Here is an 18,864-nt window from a genome sequence, read left to right as displayed (position 1 = left end):
GGAGGGATACAGGATAGCCAGAAGGGACCTGAAGAAAGGGATTAGGAGAGCTAAGAGAGGGCATGAAAAATCCTTGGCGGATAGGATCAAGGATAACCCCAAGGCATTTTATGCGGATGTGAGAAACCTGAGAATGACAAGAACGAGGGTAGGTCCGATCAAGGACAGTAGTGGGAGACTGTGTATTGAGTCAGAAGAGATAGGAGAGGTCTTGAACAAGTACTTCTCTTCAGTATTTACGAACAAGAGGGACCGTATTGTTGAAGAGGAGAGTGTGAAACGGACTGTTAAGCTAGAAGAGATACCTGTTAGGAAGAAAGATGTGTTGGACATTTTGAACAACTTGAGGATAGACAAGTCCCCCGGGACTGACGGGATATATCCTAGGATTATGTGGGAAGCAAGAGAGGAAATTGCAGTACCGTTGGCAATGATCTTCTCGTCTTCACTGGCAACGGGGGTGGTATCAGGGGACTGGAGAGTAGCGAATGTTGTGCCCCTGTTCAAAAAAGGGAATAGGGATAACCCCAGGAATTACAGGCCAGTTAGTCTTACTTCTGTGGTAGGCAAAGTAATGGAAAGGGTACTGAGGGATAGGATTTATGAGTATCTGGAAAGACACTGCTTGATTAGGGACAGCCAGCACGGATTTGTGAAGGGTAGGTCTTGCCTTACAAGTCTTATTGAATTCTTCGAGGAGGTGACCAAGCATGTGGATCAGGGTAGAGCAGTGGATGTAGTGTACATGGATTTTAGTAAGGCATTTGATAAGGTTCCCCATGGTAGGCTTATGCGGAAAGTCAGGAGGCATGGGATAGAGGGAAATTTGGCCAATTGGATAGAAAACTGGCTAACCGGTCGAAGGCAGAGAGTGGTGGTAGATGGTAAATATTCAGTCTGGAGCCCAGTTACAAGTGGAGTTCCGCAGGGATCAGTTCTGGGTCCTCTACTGTTTGTAATTTTTTATTAATGACTTAGATGAGGGAGTCGAAGGGTGGGTCAGTAAATTTGCAGATGATACGAAGATAGATGGAGTTGTGGACAGTGAGGAGGGCATTTGTCATTTGCAAAGGGACTTAGATATGATGCAGAGCTGGGCTGAGGAGTGGCAGATGGAGTTCAACCCTGCCAAGTGTGAGGTTGTCCATTTTGGAAGAACAAATAAGAATGCGGAATACAGGGTTAATGGTAGGGTTCTTAGTCAGGTGGAGGAACAGAGGGACCTTGGGGTCTATGTACATAGATCTTTGAAAGTTGCCACTCAGGTGGATACAGTTTGTAAGAAGGCCTATGGAGTATTATCGTTCATTAGCAGAGGGATTGAATTCAAGAGTCGTGAAGTGATGTTGCAGCTGTACAGGACTTTGGTTAGGCCACAGTTGGAGTACTGTGTGCAGTTCTGGTCGCCTCACTTTAGGAAAGATGTGGAAGCTTTGGAGAGGGTGCAGAGAAGATTTACCAGGATGTTGCCTGGAATGGAGAGTAGGTCGTACGAGGATAGGTTGAGAGTTCTCGGCCTTTTCTCGTTGGAACGGCGAAGGATGAGGGGTGACTTGATAGAGGTTTATAAGATGATCAGAGGAATAGATAGAGTAGACAGTCAGAAACTTTTTCCCCGGGTACAACAGAGTGTTACAAGGGGACATAAATTTAAGGTGAAGGGTGGAAGGTATAGGGGAGATGTCAGGGGTGGGTTCTTTACCCAGAGAGTGGTGGGGGCATGGAATGCGCTGCCCGTGGGAGTGGTAGAGTCAGAATCATTGGCGACCTTTAAGCGGCATTTGGATAGGTACATGGATGGGTGCTTAATCGGCAAGTTCGGCACAACATTGTGGGCCGAAGGGCCTGTTCTGTGCTGTATTGTTCTATGTTCTATGTTCTATGTTCTAATGATGCAAGATTTGAGAAATCTCGGGTCTTGATTTTAACTCTGGACAAACATGTAGGTTTGAAAATAGTTAAAATCATACATATTTTACAATTATTGTTCTTGCACTGTAGCAACATTGGCTCACAGTGTGTTAAATGCCTGTAAGGGTGCTATATATGGAGAGGAATTGTTCCCCAGTAGGTGACAGTAGGCAATTCAAAATATTATGCTGTAGGATAGATGTGAAGGAACATGGAAGTGTTTTCTGAATTGCAGTAAATTAAAACACATGAAGTATTTTAAGGAAGTCCATAAAATCTTTAATTTTCCAAAAGCTTTTCTTAGCAACATCATCAATAATTTGTTGTTTTTTCACAGTAATGCAAATGATGATAATACTGCAATTTCTAAAAAATGAACCAATCCATCAGAAATTTGATGAAGTTGCTATGGACGATGAGATTGAAGGCAATATAGGAAAAATCATGACTTTGGGACCACGTTAATTGAATAATAGCAGTCTTTTTGTAAATTATATTTGTTTTCAATAAAGGAATTAATATAAACAATGCTGTGGCGTTCAGAGGAAGCTTTCCTCATATCCATATCCATCTCATAAAATTTACAGATACTGTAAAAAAATTTCCAACTTGGGCACAATCAGAAATCTGGATCCAAATGGGGTTCAAAATTGCATCATTGTCCAACATAAAGCTATCATTTAAGTTTCCCCTCAAATTCGTTTGTATTTTATAGAAAGTAAAACTCCTCATGGATCACAGCCAGTATTTTAAAACAAATTTTAGTATTAAACATTTTCCTTGATAAGCTTATGCTTTTGATAATAAAATTGAAAATAGGTTAATCAAAAATTCAACATATTAAAATGGCGCCTAATCCTCTAATTGTGAAGAAAACTGTTTTGAAAAGCTAAAAATAGCTTTAAAATAAAATAAAGAACCACTGTTGCATAGTAGTTGGCTTGTTTAGTAAGTTAAAATGTATTTAAAACCTTTGATGTATGACAATTGATGTCTATGTACTATAGAAAAGTTTCACCATAAAAGTCCCCTCAAACAGCTGCAAACAATACCTTTAGTGGAGGAAACAAAAAACCGAAAGAACTGCTCATGCTGGTAATCAGAAACAAAATCAGAAATTGCTGGAAAAACTCATTAGGCCTGGCAACACCTGTGGAAAGAAATCAGAGTTACCCTCTGGGGTCCAGTGGTCCTTCCTCAGAACAGCTCCTCAGAACAGCATTTAGTGGAGAATTGGCATCAATCACTAATTCAGTTTTGGGGCATAGTTACCTTTGCGCACAGGATAGCTCCCAGCAAAACTGTTTCTGAAAGAAGTATAAAAGATCACAAAGGACTCAGTTTGCATTGCATGTACTGTGCACAAGGGGAGAGTCAATCTTTTGTAGTGGGTTAAGCCATTTTGAGTGAATTGAACAGGAAACACCTTGTGGAAACTCCAGACCACGATGCTAAATTTTCACCCTCTGTTTATCCTCTTTCATCTTGTGACCATTTCTCGAACAACCTTTCAGGGTACTTTTTTCAAAATAAACTCTGAAAGCTGCAAAATAATTCTGAACACAATAATAAATATTAATTTTGTTTCCCCTGAACAGCTTATTTGTTGTCTCTCCTGCTTTGTGATACAAAGCCACAGGTGGATATCCAGCATGTTATGAAATCCTCTTTAAGTATTTCCATGTCTGCAGGATTTCAAGAGTAATTGAGTCCTTCCAAACACTGATACCCCAGGGTTGAAATTTTCTTTTTCTTGAGACTAAATGTAGATGCAGTCCCAAAAGTGGGCCAAGTCTGGAAAATGAGATTAGAATAGTTAGGTAGTTGTCTTTGACCAGCATGGATGTAATGGGCTGAATGGCTTCTGTCTGTACTGTAGACCTCTATGACTCTGTGACTGTTACACATTTTCATCCCTTTTCTGGGCAGGTTTTGAAATAAGGAAAAAGTACCACTAATCCCGGAAATTTATAAAGCTGATTTCAGATATACTTTGTTAGTTATACGAAAAATACATTGTTCATATGCAAAAAACCCATATTACAAAAGTTGGTGACAAGTTGTAGGAGGATAGATGGAAGAAATTGAACATAGTGGTCTGGACTTTCCACAAGGTATGGTAATGTTTTGTGCTAAGTACGATAATTATATCAAAAGTCAAGACATTGCAAGTATTACTAAGGATAGGCAATAAGTGTTGGCAAAGCAGTGACACCCACGTCCTATGAGTGAATAAATTTAAAAATGTAGTAATTATTTGAAAATCTATCAGTTGTTTCACTGTCAAAGGATTATTCTGTTGTATTTTATTGTTTTATCTTCATTAAACAGATTCTGAACTTAATAGTCATGAAATATGGGACAGCATTTACAGTCAATTCTGCTAGAATGCAGTAGATCCATTCTCGTGCAGTCCTGTCTTAAAAGAAAATCGTGTAATAGCAGCACCATTTAAACTAATGGGGCCAGAACTGTGTTATAAGTAATACACGCTTTAAAACTTCATACTTTAGAAACAGTGCCCCCAATTCGTCAATCATGTTACACAAATTTTGTGTTAACAAAGTGCACGTTGTAGCAGAATGACCTGTACTGTAGGTTCAGAGCCACGTTCGCAGAAGCACACCTCTTCATGCCATTAAACCTGAAAAGATTTCCTAATTAGTCTCCTCCATGCTTGTTGTCTTAATAACGATGGCAGTGAAATCTCAAAATGGAGGCAGAGAGGTGTAGGCATAACTATGACAGAGGGCCCTTGGATTGGAGGGGAAATCGTTCCGCTTGAACTCTGGGGCCATAGGAGTGGATCTGGCAACACACGCCTCCTATTTGAGGGACTTTGCTTTGGCAAAAGCTGCCTCCACTGAGCCTGTCCCAATTGCACAACCAGCAAAATGCATGCAAGGCAACAAAATCATTCGTATTTGGGGTCCTAGTCATGATGTTGCTCCCAGAAATCCTCTTATGATTGTACATCAGAATTGTCTTCATTCCTTGGCATTGGTGTATGTTTATTCTAACACTAAATTTTCCTTTAGACTATGTCCCTGAAATTATGCTGTCAGGATGCTCACGTTGTGGTATGGTTAGCGCAATTGAGTACGCATCAATTGTGTAGATCAGATTACCATCAGCAGACAGGTTTCGATCCCAACTTGGCTGCGGTAGATTCGGGCTTAACTGTGGTAAACCTTTGCCATCAGCCAGCAAATAATGGCTGAAGCCCTGCATTTGGGCACAGAATTGAAGAAGGAGGTGCTGCTATATTGAATGTTTATCAGATATCTATGTAATCCTCTCCTAACTTCTTAAGTGAACATCAAGACCTCTTTCAAATTCACAGGTGTGAGCTAAAGCAAGAGAGAGGAACTTCACATGAATCCATGAAGTATTAACACATAGATGGACCGTGGGGTAAGTTTGTGTCTTAACAAGTAAAAATAAAGCATATAACATCCTTGTGTTTAATGAACAGAAATGGATCAGTCAAAGTTTCCACCAGAATCTTGTTTACAATAAACAGTAGAATTGAGTATGTGACATCAGTCAGAGATCGAGCAGAATTCAGAAATATATCAAATGGCCTGCACTGGCAAGGAAATGTTTATCAGATGCACCACCATCTTGGCTATTGGTATGTTTCATCTTTTATATAAAATATTTTATATCTTCAGATAGTTTGCCTCTTCAAGTTGCTTATTAGCATGCATCAAAATAACTGAGTTAAAGAAAGTTGGAAAACGGTCTACTTTCTCAGATGTGATGTACCAGTGTTGGACTTAGATGTTTCTACTGCTTAGCAACTTGTACATTTTGAAAGAAATCCAAGTGGTTCATTGAAGTTTTAATTCTGAATATATTTTCTTGCTTCTCTTCAGAGAGCACTTAGGATTTAGAGTGGTTTGGAGGAGATCTGAGGGAGTTTGTTTTCATCCAGATGATGGTAAAATATGGAGCATGCTGCCTGAGAAGATGGTGGAGGCGGGTACTCTTACAATATTTAAGAACATTCTGGAAAATGCCAGTGCATAGGCTATAGACAAGTGCAGGTAAATAGTACTGGTGTAAGTTGGAGGGCCAAAGGGCTCGTTTCTAAAATGAATGATTCTATGAAAATAACACCCACATTTAATATAGAAATAGCTGGAAAAGCTCAGCAAATCTGGAAGCATCTTTGGAGAGAAATCAGAGTTAATGTTTCGGCTCAAGTGATTCTTCCCCTTCTCCAAACATTTTTCTAGCTGCCATCAGTTCTGAGGAAGGGTCACCTAACCCGAAACATTAACTCTGATTTCTCTGTGAGCTTTTCCAGCAATTTCTATTTTTGTCTGATTTACAGCATCTGCAGTTCTTTTGGTTTTTAACCACATTAACTTTATACAACAGGCCTACCATATACTGCAAAATGTATTTACATTCTTTTACATAAAGGTCGAATGTGTTAAAATGTTCCACCAGTCTTGTGCCTCTAGATGGTGCTAAAAGTCTAGTTACGTACACAAAGGTTTTGGAGCTGTCCTGAAATTGGATGGTCTGTACTTAAAAGCATGGTGGTGTACATTGTGAGATATAACATTAAGGAAACAATATGGGAAGTAAGAAAAGTTAAGTTAGTAACTCGAAGTAATAAGTGCTTTTGTTGTCTATATTGTTACAGACCACTGCAGAGCATAGAGTCATTGAGTCATAGAGATGTACAGCATGGAAACAGACCCTTCGGTCCAACCCGTCCATGCCGACAGATATCCGAACCCAATCTAGTCCCACCTGCCAGGACTGACCCATATCCTTCCAAACCCTTCATATTCATATACCCATCCAGATGCCTTTTAAATGTTGCAATTGTACCAGCTTCCACCACTTCCTCTCGCAGCTCATTCCATCCTCGTACCACCCTCTGCGTGAAAAAGTTGCCCCTTTTATATTTTTCTTTATATATATTTATATTTTTAGTTGTCTCTTTTATATCTTTCCCCTCCCACCCTAAACCTATACCCTCTAGTTCTGGACTCCCCCATCCCAGGGACAAGACTTTGCCTATTTATCCTATCCATGCCCCTTATGGTTTTATAAACCCCTATAAGGTCACCCCTCAGCCTCCGATGCTCCAGGGAAAACAGCCCCAGCCTATTCAACCACGCCTTTCAGCTCAAATACTCAAACCCTGGCAATATCCTTGTAAATCTTTTCTGAACCCTTTCAAGTTTCACAACATCTTTCCGATAGGAAGGAGATCAGAATTGCACACAATATTCCAAAAGTGGCCTAACCAATGTTGTGGTTACAGCCTACAGCCGCAACATCTGTAAAATAATTTGATTAATTAATTATGTGCGCAGGAGTTTTGAATTTATACCACTCCCTTGTTTCCATTGCTGGTTTCATAAGACTAAATGGAAAAATGCACGAAAGTCTAAAATCTGATCCAGCACTGCCCTTTTTTGGGGTTGACTGCTCCCAACCCATTTTTAGCTCCCAGCTTACACCCATTCTCGGCTCTAGTCAATTACACACCTGAAGCAAGTTTATTTTTCTATTCTTTCACAGGATTTGGGTGTAACACAAGCATTACTTGCCCATCCTTAAATGTTCCTGAGAAGATCGTGGTGAGCCACCCTCTTGAACTGCTGCTGTATGAAAGCTAATGGTTTGGCAATGACGCTGTAAAAAGGATTTCCTATATTCTTGATCCTCACAGAATCTACACTTAGACATGCCAGAAAGCAGAGTAAGGGGAGAGGAGGGGAGGAGAAATATATAATCTCTTATCTCATCCTTTTTGAACTACCTACATAACTATTATACCTTCTCCTGTCTTCTTTCTTAGCTCCTATCCACAGGAGCGCTTTTCCCTCCCTCTTGTTTCCGGAGTGATTGCAAAAGTGAGGGATTTGTCTTATGAGAGGAGATTGAGCAGTTTAGGCCTACACTGACTGGAGCTTAGAAGCCTGGGAGGAGATTTAATTGAGCTATGTAAGATACAAAAGAAGATTGACAAAGCAGATGTAGAAAGGGTGTTTCCACATGTGGGGTAATCTAGAACAAGAGGTCATAACTTGAGGATAAAGGGTAGCACATTTAAAACAGGGATGAGGAGCGATTACTTCTTTCAAAGGGTCATGAATCTGTGAAATTCAGTTCCCCTGAGTGCACTGAGATATTGATTTAAGGAGGAGACAGATTTTTAATTAGTAATGAGGTAAATGATTCTGGACAGTCGGCAGGGTTGGGGAGTTGTGGCCGAGATGAGATTGTATGAAATGGAAAAGCAGCTCAAGGGGCAAATAGATGACTCTTTCTAGAAATTAGTTTTTAAGGACTGAGCAAGGTGAGGACCCTCTGACAGGCAGTCAGAATCACGTAGAGAGGGTAGCAGTCAAGGCTGGAAAACAACATGAGGTCAGACTGGTTTGAGGGACGGGAAACAGCACGGGGTGGGAATCTGCATTGGGAACTGCCTCCTGCAGTTAGTCCTTACTTCAGAAGAGGAAGAAACTGATTGGTGAACGCTGGTAAGTGTTCATACTATTCTAATTGTGAGAAATTGTTTCTAAAATTGTGATTGCAGGCCAGCTCAGCCAAGGGGGAGTGGCTTGGGTCCCTGGCACTGTGAGACAACAGTGCAACCTACTGAGCCACTGTGTTGCTCTATTTGATTCAATCTGTTGTCTCAATAAGAATATCGGTGTGATTTTTGGAATTTGATTTTTCAGGTAGAGGCAGGTGGATTTTTATTACAGTTCTATGATGGTACCTTTACTTTGAAAAGTTCAGAAAGTAATTTGCTTCAGTGATCCAAAGTTATAATTTCCAAGAAAATATATGATTCAGTTCACTGACTAATAGCATACCTATGATATCAATTGATGGACTGTTTAAATTGCTGAGTTTTATGAAAACAGACCAGAAGCCATTAGTTTAGTTTTTAGTTGAGAAGAATCAAGGGTTAAGTTCACAATTCTCTTAGCAAAAGAATCAGGAATTCAATTCAGGGCAACATATATCCTAACAGAACAGTTTTAGTTTCTAAAGTCTCCAGGCTGTGAGAGTTAGTACAAAACTGTTCAAGTGGTCAGAACTGGGAAGAGGTTTTGTCTAGCAGACTTAAAATGTAGTTCAGTCGAGCAGAACTGAAAAGGAGTCATAAAACATTCTTAGCGCTCATGGAAGGAAAATTGGACAGAGTTGGCTAAGTGAGAAATTAATACATGAATATGTTTCAGTGACTAACCACCACAGTAACTGATTCCAAAAAGTAACATTACCAAACTTCATTATCACATTTCACTCTGGCATCTGACGTGTCTAGTATTGCCATTGCTTGGGCTCAAAATTCAATTGATTCCAAATGATCAATGTGTGAGAGATTTAAGATTGCAACTTAGTGATTGGTTCAACATTTTCAGTGTGATACGATATGTACACTGTATCCAAGGTCGATCCTTGGCTCATTGAGTGTGGCCATTATAGGATGTAGATGTATTTAATTAGTCAATCCCATTTGTTTTCCAAACTTATGTTGATTCTAAATCCTTTGTAATTCTTTGTTTTAAAGACCAAGTGTATTCCAAAGTGTGACTCCAGAATGTGAAATAATCATAAAATAATAAAATAGATTCAGATACATTTTGGTAAGCTGTCAGCCTCCTTTCAGAATCACCCAATCTTCTATCCATTCTTCTTTAGTCTTATTATCCAACATTAGGAATATAATAAGAAAACAGAAAGATGATGAGAAAAGGAAAACACTAGCAATTAATATTTTAAAATTGAACAAATTTTAAAACCTCTCAGAAATTGCATTGGAATAGAACTAAATGGAATACACATTCAGTGCATAATAAGTTGAAAGAGTTCCTTCTGTGTTGAAAACATCTGAAATTCTCAGCTTGTGTCCATTTCTAATGAGGTAAAAACAATGACTGCAGATGCTGGAAACCAGATTCTGGATTAGTGGTGCTGGAAGAGCACAGCAGTTCAGGCAGCATCCAAGTAGCTTCGAAATCGACGTTTCGGGCAAAAGCCCTTCATCAGGAATAAAGGCAGTGAGCATGGGCATGGAGAGATAAGCTAGAGGAGGGTGAGGGTGGGGAGAAAGAGTGTGGCACTGGAAAAGCACAGCAGGTCAGGCAGCATCTGAGGAACAGGAGAATCAACGTTTTTGGTTTAAACACTTCATCAGGAATGCTGCTTGTGGGCTGAGGGCTGAGAGATGAATGGAAGGGGTTGAGGTTGGGGGAAGGTAGCTGGGAAAGTGATAGGTGGATGAAGGTGAGGGAGAAGGTGATAGGTCAGAGGGGGGAGTGATGGCTGTGTCCGGAGGGCAGTGCCGAGTTGGAGGCTTGGGACTGGGATAATGTGGGGGAAGGGGAAATGAGGAAGGACGGTGTTGAGGTAGGAAGAGAAGAGTTCGATGGGACAGGCACAGGGTGCAGTCAGGTTTGTGAATCTTAGGAAGGAGGTAGAATCGAGCAGTGCAGGGTACATGGACAATGAGGTTGAACACTGTGGATGGGAGATCCCCAGAGGTGATGAGATTGTGAATGGTCTGGGAGATGATGGTTTGGTTTTGGGAGGTGAGGTTGTGATCAAGGGGGCAGTAGGAGGAGGTATCTGCGAGTTAGCACCTGGCTTCAGCGGTGTAGAGGTCAGTGTGCCACACTACTACTGTGCCCGCCTTTGTCTGCGGGTTTGATGGTGAGGTTGGTGTTGGAGCAGTGGGAGTGGAGGGCTGCGCATTGTGAAGGTGGAGATTGGAATGGGTGAGGCAGTTGGACAGGTTGAGGCGGTCGATCTCACAGCGGCAGTTTGGAATGAAGAGATCAAGGGTGGATAGCAGGCCAGCACGGGGTGTCCAGGTGGACAGGGTGTGTTGGAGGTGGGAGGAGGGGTCCTCAGTGGGTGGGCGGGAGTCTTGGTTAAAAAAGTAGGCAGGGAGGCGGAGGTGGTGGAAGAAACATTCAAGGTTGCAGCGTGTGTTGGACTCATTAATCTGGGATTGTAGAGGGATAAAGGTGAGACCTTTACTGAGGACTAAATATCTGTTCTTAGTGAAGGGGAGGTCTGGGGGAATGATGAAGACATGGCAGGGATGGGAGCTAGGACCTGGAGTGGGGCTGGAGTTCACCAAATGGACCCCACCACCTGGGATATATTTCCCTCCCTACCCCTATCAGTATTCTGAAAAGGCCATTCCCTCTGTGACTCCCTCATCAGGTCCACACCCCCTACCAGCCCACACCCGACTCCTGGCAACTTCCCCTGCCACCTCAAGATATGTAAAGCCTGTGCCCACACCACTCCCCTCACCTTGTCCAAGGCTCCAAGGGATCCTTTCACATCCATCAGAAATTTACCTGTACCTCTACCAATGTCATCTACTGCATCCATTGCACCCGGTGTGATTTACATCGGGGGACAGGATGCCTTCTTGTGGATCATTTCAGAAGACATCTCTGGGACACCTGCACCCACAAACCCCACCGCCCCATCAAGGACATGCAGGTCCTGGGCCTCCTCCACCACTAAACCATTACCACCCGATGCCTGGAGGAGGAACGCCTCATATTCTGCCTTGGGACCCTGCAACCACACGAGATAAATGTGGACTTCAACAGCTTCCTCATTTCCCCTCCACCAACATTATCCCAGTCCCAAGCCTCCAACTCGGCAATGTCTCTGGACCTGTCCATCACTGCCCCGTCTGACCTATCATCTTCTCCCTTACCTTCATCCACCTAGCACTTTCCCAGCTACCTTCCCCAACACCAACCCCCTCCCATTTATCTCTCAGCCCCGACCCACAAGCCTCATTCCTGATGAAGGGCTTATGCCCAAAACGTTGATTCTCCTGCTCCTCAGATGCTGCCTGACCTGCTGCGCTTTTCCAGAACCACACTCTCAACTCTGATCTCCAGCATCTGCAGTCCTCACTTTCTCCCACGACTGAGAAAGGTCAATGACCCTTATGCCTTTGTAACCAGCCTATTCACCTATCATATCACCTTCAGGGGTTTGTAGACAAGCACACTGAGGTCCCAATTTTCTTCTGAATTTGCCAGTGTCCTGCTGTTCATTACTCCCTTGTCTTATTCCTTCTTCTTCAAACTTGAGTGTTAGAATTCCATCTGCCACTAATCTGCCCATTTGATCAATCCATCAATACTATCGTGTAACCCAAGATGTTTTTCCTCATTGTCTGGTCAATCTTTGTGTCATCGGTAAATTTACTTATCATCACCCAAATAATCTCTTTTATATTGTTTATCAATAAGGGGCCCAGCACTAAACCCTGTGGTACACCACTGGACACCAGCTTCCAGTCACGCCAACAGCCTTTTACTACCGCTCTGTCTCTACCACTACGCCAATTTTGGATTCAGCTTACCAAATTGTCTTGGAATGTCATGTGCTTTTAACTTATTTAACAGTCTCCCTTATGAAATCTTGTCAAACATTTTGGTAAAATCCATATAAACTATATCAATTGCACTACCCTCATCTACTCACCTGGTCACCTCCTCAAAACATTCAGTCAGATTTGTTAGGCATGACCTCCCTCTGACAAAGCCATGTAAACTATCTCTGATCAAACCTTGCTTCTCCAACTGGAGATTCATTCCTTCCTTCAGAATTTTCTCAAATTGTTTCTCTCCCACTGATATGAGACTGACTGATCAGTTATTCCTTGCTTTATCTTTACCATTCTTTTTCAAAATCACATGAACTGTCTTCCTGGCCCTTTGGCCCCAGAGGAATTAAAAGTTTGGTTCATCCCTTTTCTCCCACAGCAGCCTGGAATGCAACATATAAAAGAATTAATAGCCACCATTTGGAAAAGAGTGGTTCAATTGAACAGAGTCAGCCTGGGTTCATGAAAGGGTAATTATGCTTGACAAATCTGTTAGAATCCTGGAGGATGTAACTGGTACAGTTGATGAAGGGGACCCAGTCGATATGTTTATTTGGACTTACAGAAGGCTTTCAACAAAGTTTCCCGTAAGAGATTAGTGTGTAAAATTAAAGCACATAGGATTGGGCATAGTGTATGAGATGGCTAGAAATGTGATTGGCAGAAAGAAAACAAAGAGTAGGAATAAGTGGGTCTCTTCACAAGGAGCAAGTAGGGTCTAGTGGTGTACTGCAGGGATCAGTGCTAGGACCTCAGCCATTCAGAAGATATATGAATGAATTGGATACGAGAACCTAAAATGTAACATATCCAGATGTGAAGTTGACACAAAGCTGGGTAGGACGGTTAACTGTGGGGAGAAGGCAGTGTGATTTGGTTAAGCTGAGAGAATAGGTAAATGCATGGCAGATGAACTATAATGTGGATAAATGTGAGGTTATCCACCTTGGTAGCAAAAACAGGAAGGCAGATTATTATCTGAATGGCTAGAAATTGAGAGAGCAGAATGTACATCAAGATCTGGTTGTTCTCGTACACCATTTGCTGAAGATAGGTGCGCACATGGAGCAGGCAGTTAAGAAGGCAAACTGTAAGTTGACCTTCACAGCATGAAGATTCAAGTACAAGAGCAGGGATTCTTGCTGCAATTGGACAGCACCTTGGTGACACCACATTTGGAACATTGTATGCATTTTTGGTTTTCTTACCTGAGGAAGGATGTTCTTGTTAAAAAGGGAGTGCAGCAAAAGTTTACCAGACTGAATCCAGGGATGGTGGGTCTGTGTAAGAGGAGATGAGGTTTTGGTTCAGATTATATTCATTGTGGTTCAGAAGAAAACTATAAAATTCCAACAGGACCAGACAAGCAAGATGCAGGAAGAATGTTCCAGCTGGTGGGTACGTCCACAACCAGAGGTCACAGTGTATGGATACAGGGTGAAATCATTTAGGACTGAGATTGGGATAAATTTGTGCACCCAGAGAGAGTGGTGAGCCTGTGGAATTCACTACAACAGAAAATATTTGAGGCCAAAACATTGTATGATTTCAGGAAGGAGTTTGAGGTTAGAGGAATCAGAGGAAAACTGCAGGGACAAGAGACTGAGTTGGATGAACAGACATGATCATAACGACTTACGGAGTAGGCTCAAAGGGCCAAATGACCTACTCCTGCTCCTTTTTTTCTCTGTTTCCATGTATCACATCCACACCCGGGGATTTGTTCACTAATCCTGTCAAAACATCCAATACTTCCTCACTCCCTGTGCCAAACTGCTTGCGACATTCACCTGAGCACAATAGAAAGGCATTAACCAACAGGAAAATTCTTCCCAACATCTTTGAATCCCTCCACAAACTATGTTCCCAAGACATTGATTCTATTGCTGTCCCTAGTCCCTGTCTGAGGTTGAACTAGAAGCTGAATCACACTGGTGTGTTATTTGTCTGTGACTTGCCTTTCAACCATGGCCACTTCAGGGCTCCTCCAATTTTCAAATGACTCATCCCCTATCCTAGCAATATTTGGATCCTAATGTTGTATGGGAAGATTTTCTGATTTGTTTACCTAATATTTGTTTCTTTGTCCTAGTGTTCAAACTTTCTGCCTCTACAGTTTTGATTCTCAGACTCACTTAGAAAAACAGATCCACTTACTGGCAGAGAGATTTCCTGGGTCCACTCTGTCCCGAGGCCATGTTTGCAGAAGTGGGATGGATGGACCAGCTCTCAAACAACAGGTAGCTGACACAGCCTTTTAAATACGAACTGAGACCAATTAAGAGAGGCCAAATGAAAAATTCAGGTTCCCACAGGGGGGGACAAGAATTTGTTGCTAGATTGTATGGTGGCGACTGGTGCTTCAGGCATGCCAAGAGGCCCTCCCTTCCTACTACAGCTGCAGCAGGCCTCTTTGTTTCTCTCACTGGAGCAAATGGCACACCCTGCATTAGCATTTTTCTTCTGGGTTTCATAACATTGCTTATTTCAAAGCATTCATCTTATGGCAATATTAGTTTTAATGACAATACATTCCCAAAGCTTATCCCTGATGGAAACTACCTGATATAGCAACTTCACCTCATGTGAAGGAATGGCCTAGAAGTTCAATTGTAGCTATGCAGTTGGAAATACTGGATTCAGTGCCTGCATTGGAATGATGGGTTTAGGAGCCTTACATTTCATTCCAGTGAGCTGCAGGGAGTAGGAGGCAGCCTTATGTGCTAAAACAGGGTTGAAGATGGGCGGGTTACAATGCTAGCATCAGATAAAGCAGGTATTCCATGTCCAGGTTTCTAGCGCTAATATGTATGCACCACATTGAAGCTAACCTGTTTAAAAAGATAACTAAAAAAAGCATCACATGCGAGATTGTTGGAATGTGGAATGCATTGTCTTGAGGCCATAAATGCAAAGACCAGCTGACACCTGCGGACAGTTTGGGCGTTCTCCTTTGATTTACAATGCTTAAGTTTAGCATCCATGCAATGTCAATGCTATTTCCAGGCCAGTCCTAAACTTACAATGTAAATGTAAAGTTAGTTGCATTATTAGGAGGTACCGGGTATGATCCTCCCACATTTCATGCGTTCTTTGAGAGTAATGTGTCATTAGATACTCGTGTAAGTGAAAGGGTGTGTCTCAGTTTCTTCCTGGTCCACATCCTCTGCCCATGTGACTACCTCTTTCATTTTATACCTTGGATTCATAAATTCAATTTTCAGTCCAAAAATGGAGCCCTATTTAATTGGATCACGAATATCATTTTTACAACTCTTGGATTAAATAAATCGATTTCGCCTTCTGTTCTATGAGGTCAGTGTTGTCATTAATGAACCAAGAAAGAAACTAGAGTCATTACATGAAACTATTGTGATTTCAGCAATCAAATTAGAACTAATTAGGCTAAATAATTGAAACTAATTTGACCAAATTAAACCTTGTAGGGGTCAGTATATGACCATTAGGAAGCTCTGGGCATAATGGAGATGAGGCAGGTATTATAATGGCCACGTAATCCGTTTAGGCACCTTATATTCAATGTTAGTTCCTCAACTTGAAAGAATGACCTCTGTCCTCTATTTTTCTTACATTCCCCAAAATTTCCATGTCTCATTTGTCTGTTGATAGCTTTGCTGTCAGCAGAGCGGACTAAGTGTCTCCTTTCCCCAGACTCATTTTCTCCTTTTAACAATTACACCGACTTCACATACCTGTACCTTCACTCCTGTACCACCATTATCACTGCCTGTGTCTTTTGCTCTGGGTACACTGACCATCTGTTCCACTCGCTCCTCCTCCCACTTTGTCAATGTCACAGAAGATATTATTTACCAGCCCCTTTCATTTCCAAAGAAGAGTCATATTGTACTTGAAATATTAACTCTGTTTTTCTCTCCACAGGAGCTGTCAGACTTGCTTAGCTTCTCCAGTACTTCGATACATGTGATATGCTTAAGCGGTTTTTCACAGAATATGGGATTGTTAGACCTCACAGCCTGTCACGTCCGAACCAAAACAATAAAGATGAAAATGACTCCCTTTGCTTAAAGACCAGGACCTGGCACATCAATGTCCTAGCTGACATTACAGTGACTGAACATATCACTGGAATCCACTGTGTGTTCTCAGGCTCTTTAATATTGATTAAAATTGAATGAGATAAGTATCCAAAAAGGAAAATGGAAAAGCAAAGGAATGGATTCAAACAAAATGGCCAAAGAACAAATCTTAACAATGGGGTGATGGGCTGAATCACTGACACTGTTTAATTTCCATGGTTCTGCAATTCTCCAAAGCAGTCCCTGTATGGGTTGTTTTTTCAGGCATTAATTCTTTTCTGTGTCTATGCACTCATTAGAAATAAACAATACGATCATGAATCAATGAGCCAAACTACGTATGCATTACATTTTATTTTCCTCATTTTAAGTGATCAAGAAGTAATGCAAACTACAAAGTCTACAATTATAGAGATCAAGGAAATACCTGATGCTTCAACACAAAGCAGGCATATCAACTTCAGTTAATGATCATAAACCCAATTAAAAGATCCCCTGAATATAAAAGTATGGTTATCAAAATGACTGTCCTAGTAAGAATCATTTTATATGAAATACCCTAAAATTAATTCAACTGGCCTGCAAACAGCTGTGATTTTCTTCCAGAAAGTAATGATGCTTCTTTCTATAATATTGGATATCTGGTCATAGAGTCATAGAGATGTACAGCATGGAAGCAGACCCTTCGGTCCAACCCGTCCATGCCGACCAGATATCCCAACCTAATCTAGTCCCACCTGCCAGCACCCGGCCCATATCCCTCCAAACCCTTCCTATTCATATACCCATCCAAATGCCTCTTAAATGGGCCATTGTACCAGCCTCCACCACATCCTCTGGCAGCTCATTCCATACACGTACCACCCTCTGCATGAAAAAGTTGCCCCTTAGGTCTCTTTTATATCTTTCCCCTCTCACCCTAAACCTATGCCCTCTAGTTCTGGACTCCCCGACGCCAGGGAAAATACTTTGCCTATTTATCCTATCCATGCCCCTCATAATTTTGTAAACCTCTATAAGGTCACCCCTCAGCCTCCGATGCTCCAGGGAAAACAGCCCCAGCCTGTTCAGCCTCTCCCTGTATCTCAGATCCTCTAACCCTGGCAACATCCTTGTAAATCTTTTCTGAACCCTTTCAAGTTTCACAACATCTTTCTGGTAGGAAGGAGACCAGAATCGCACGCAATATTCCAACAGTGGCCTAATCAATGTCCTGTACAGGTGCAACATGACCTCCCAATTCCTGTACTCAATACTCTGACCAATAAAGGAAAGCATACCAAACACCTTCTTCACTATCCTATCTACCTGTGACTCCACTTTCAAGGAGCTATGAACCTGCATTCCAAGGTCTCTTTGTTCAGCAACACTCCCTAGGGGACCTTACCATTAAGTGTATAAGTCCTGCTAAGATTTGCTTTCCCAAAATGCAGCACCTCGCATTTATCTGAATTAAACTCCATCTGCCACTTCTCAGCCCATTGGCCCATCTGGTCCAGATCCTGTTGTAATCTGAGGTAACCCTCTTCGTTGTCCACTACACCTCCAATTTTGGTGTCATCTGCAAACTTACTAACTGTACCTCTTATGCTCGCATCCAAATCATTTATGTAAATGACAAAAAGTAGAGGACCCAGCACCGATCCTTGTGGCACTCCACTGATCACAGGCCTCCAGTCTGAAAAACAACCCTCCACCACCACCCTCTGTCTTGTATCGCTGGATGTTGGAGTGCATCTGGGAAAATTAACAAACAGTGAAATTCACAACTAATCTTGGAGGAACTGTCGGGCGAAATTCACAGCACAGAATCAGATAAGTTAATTGTTATTTTAAGTCTGCCCAAGAGAAAGGCTGCAGTAGAGAGTATAGTGGATTCTTTCTTGATTGTATATTTTTGGAGATAAGTCTCTTGATTAAACTCAAAATATAAGCCACAGCTATTAATTTACCCTGGGGCAGTGTTTGTAGAGGAACAAGACAGTGTTATTTTTTGGGTCTGTAGATTGTGAAGGAGCAAAAATGACCTTTGCAGTGATATGTACTTGTTGTCAGATGTGGGAGTTTAAAGGGAGTTTAAGGGTTACTGTGGATTATATCTGCCATAAATGCTGTTGAATGCGAATCTTATCAGATCGAGTGGATCGGTTAGAGAGACAGATAGAAGCAATGAGGAATTTGCAACAGCAACAGTATGTGATGGATGGCAGTTATAGGAAGGTGGAAAGTCTCAGATACAGTCACATAGATGGGTTAACTCCAGGAAGGGTGAGAACTCCAGGAAGGGTGAGAGAGGTCAGCGCCTAGGGCAGGAGTCTTTTGTGGATATACTGATTTCAAACAGGTATGCTGTTTTGGAAAATGTAGGGGGTGATGGATCCTTAGGGGAACGTAGCACAAACAGCCAAGTTTCTGGTATTGAGACTGGCTCAAATGCAACGAGGGGTATGTCGGCTTCCAAGAGATCAATTGTGTGAGGGG

General features: G+C 41.8%; 1 protein-coding gene across 1 annotated transcript in view; it reads right to left on the bottom strand.

Annotated features, from left to right (window-relative positions):
* org (oogenesis-related gene) overlaps positions 1-16,049 on the bottom strand; it is a 51,846-nt gene extending 35,797 nt beyond the window's left edge. Inside the window, exons 1-2 of the mRNA XM_072593587.1 lie at positions 16,036-16,049; positions 13,531-13,602 (exon numbers count right to left, since the gene is read on the bottom strand). The gene's annotated coding sequence lies outside the window, so the exon portion shown is untranslated. The remainder of the gene's footprint in view (positions 1-13,530; positions 13,603-16,035) is intronic.
* Between the last annotated feature and the right edge of the window lie 2,815 nt (positions 16,050-18,864).

The sequence above is a fragment of the Chiloscyllium punctatum genome, chromosome 24, assembly GCF_047496795.1.
Source record: "Chiloscyllium punctatum isolate Juve2018m chromosome 24, sChiPun1.3, whole genome shotgun sequence".
In the NCBI taxonomy this organism is placed as follows: Eukaryota; Metazoa; Chordata; class Chondrichthyes; order Orectolobiformes; family Hemiscylliidae; genus Chiloscyllium; species Chiloscyllium punctatum.
Note: the sequence above shows the minus strand (reverse complement) of the source record. Positions and strands in the feature narration are given on the sequence as shown.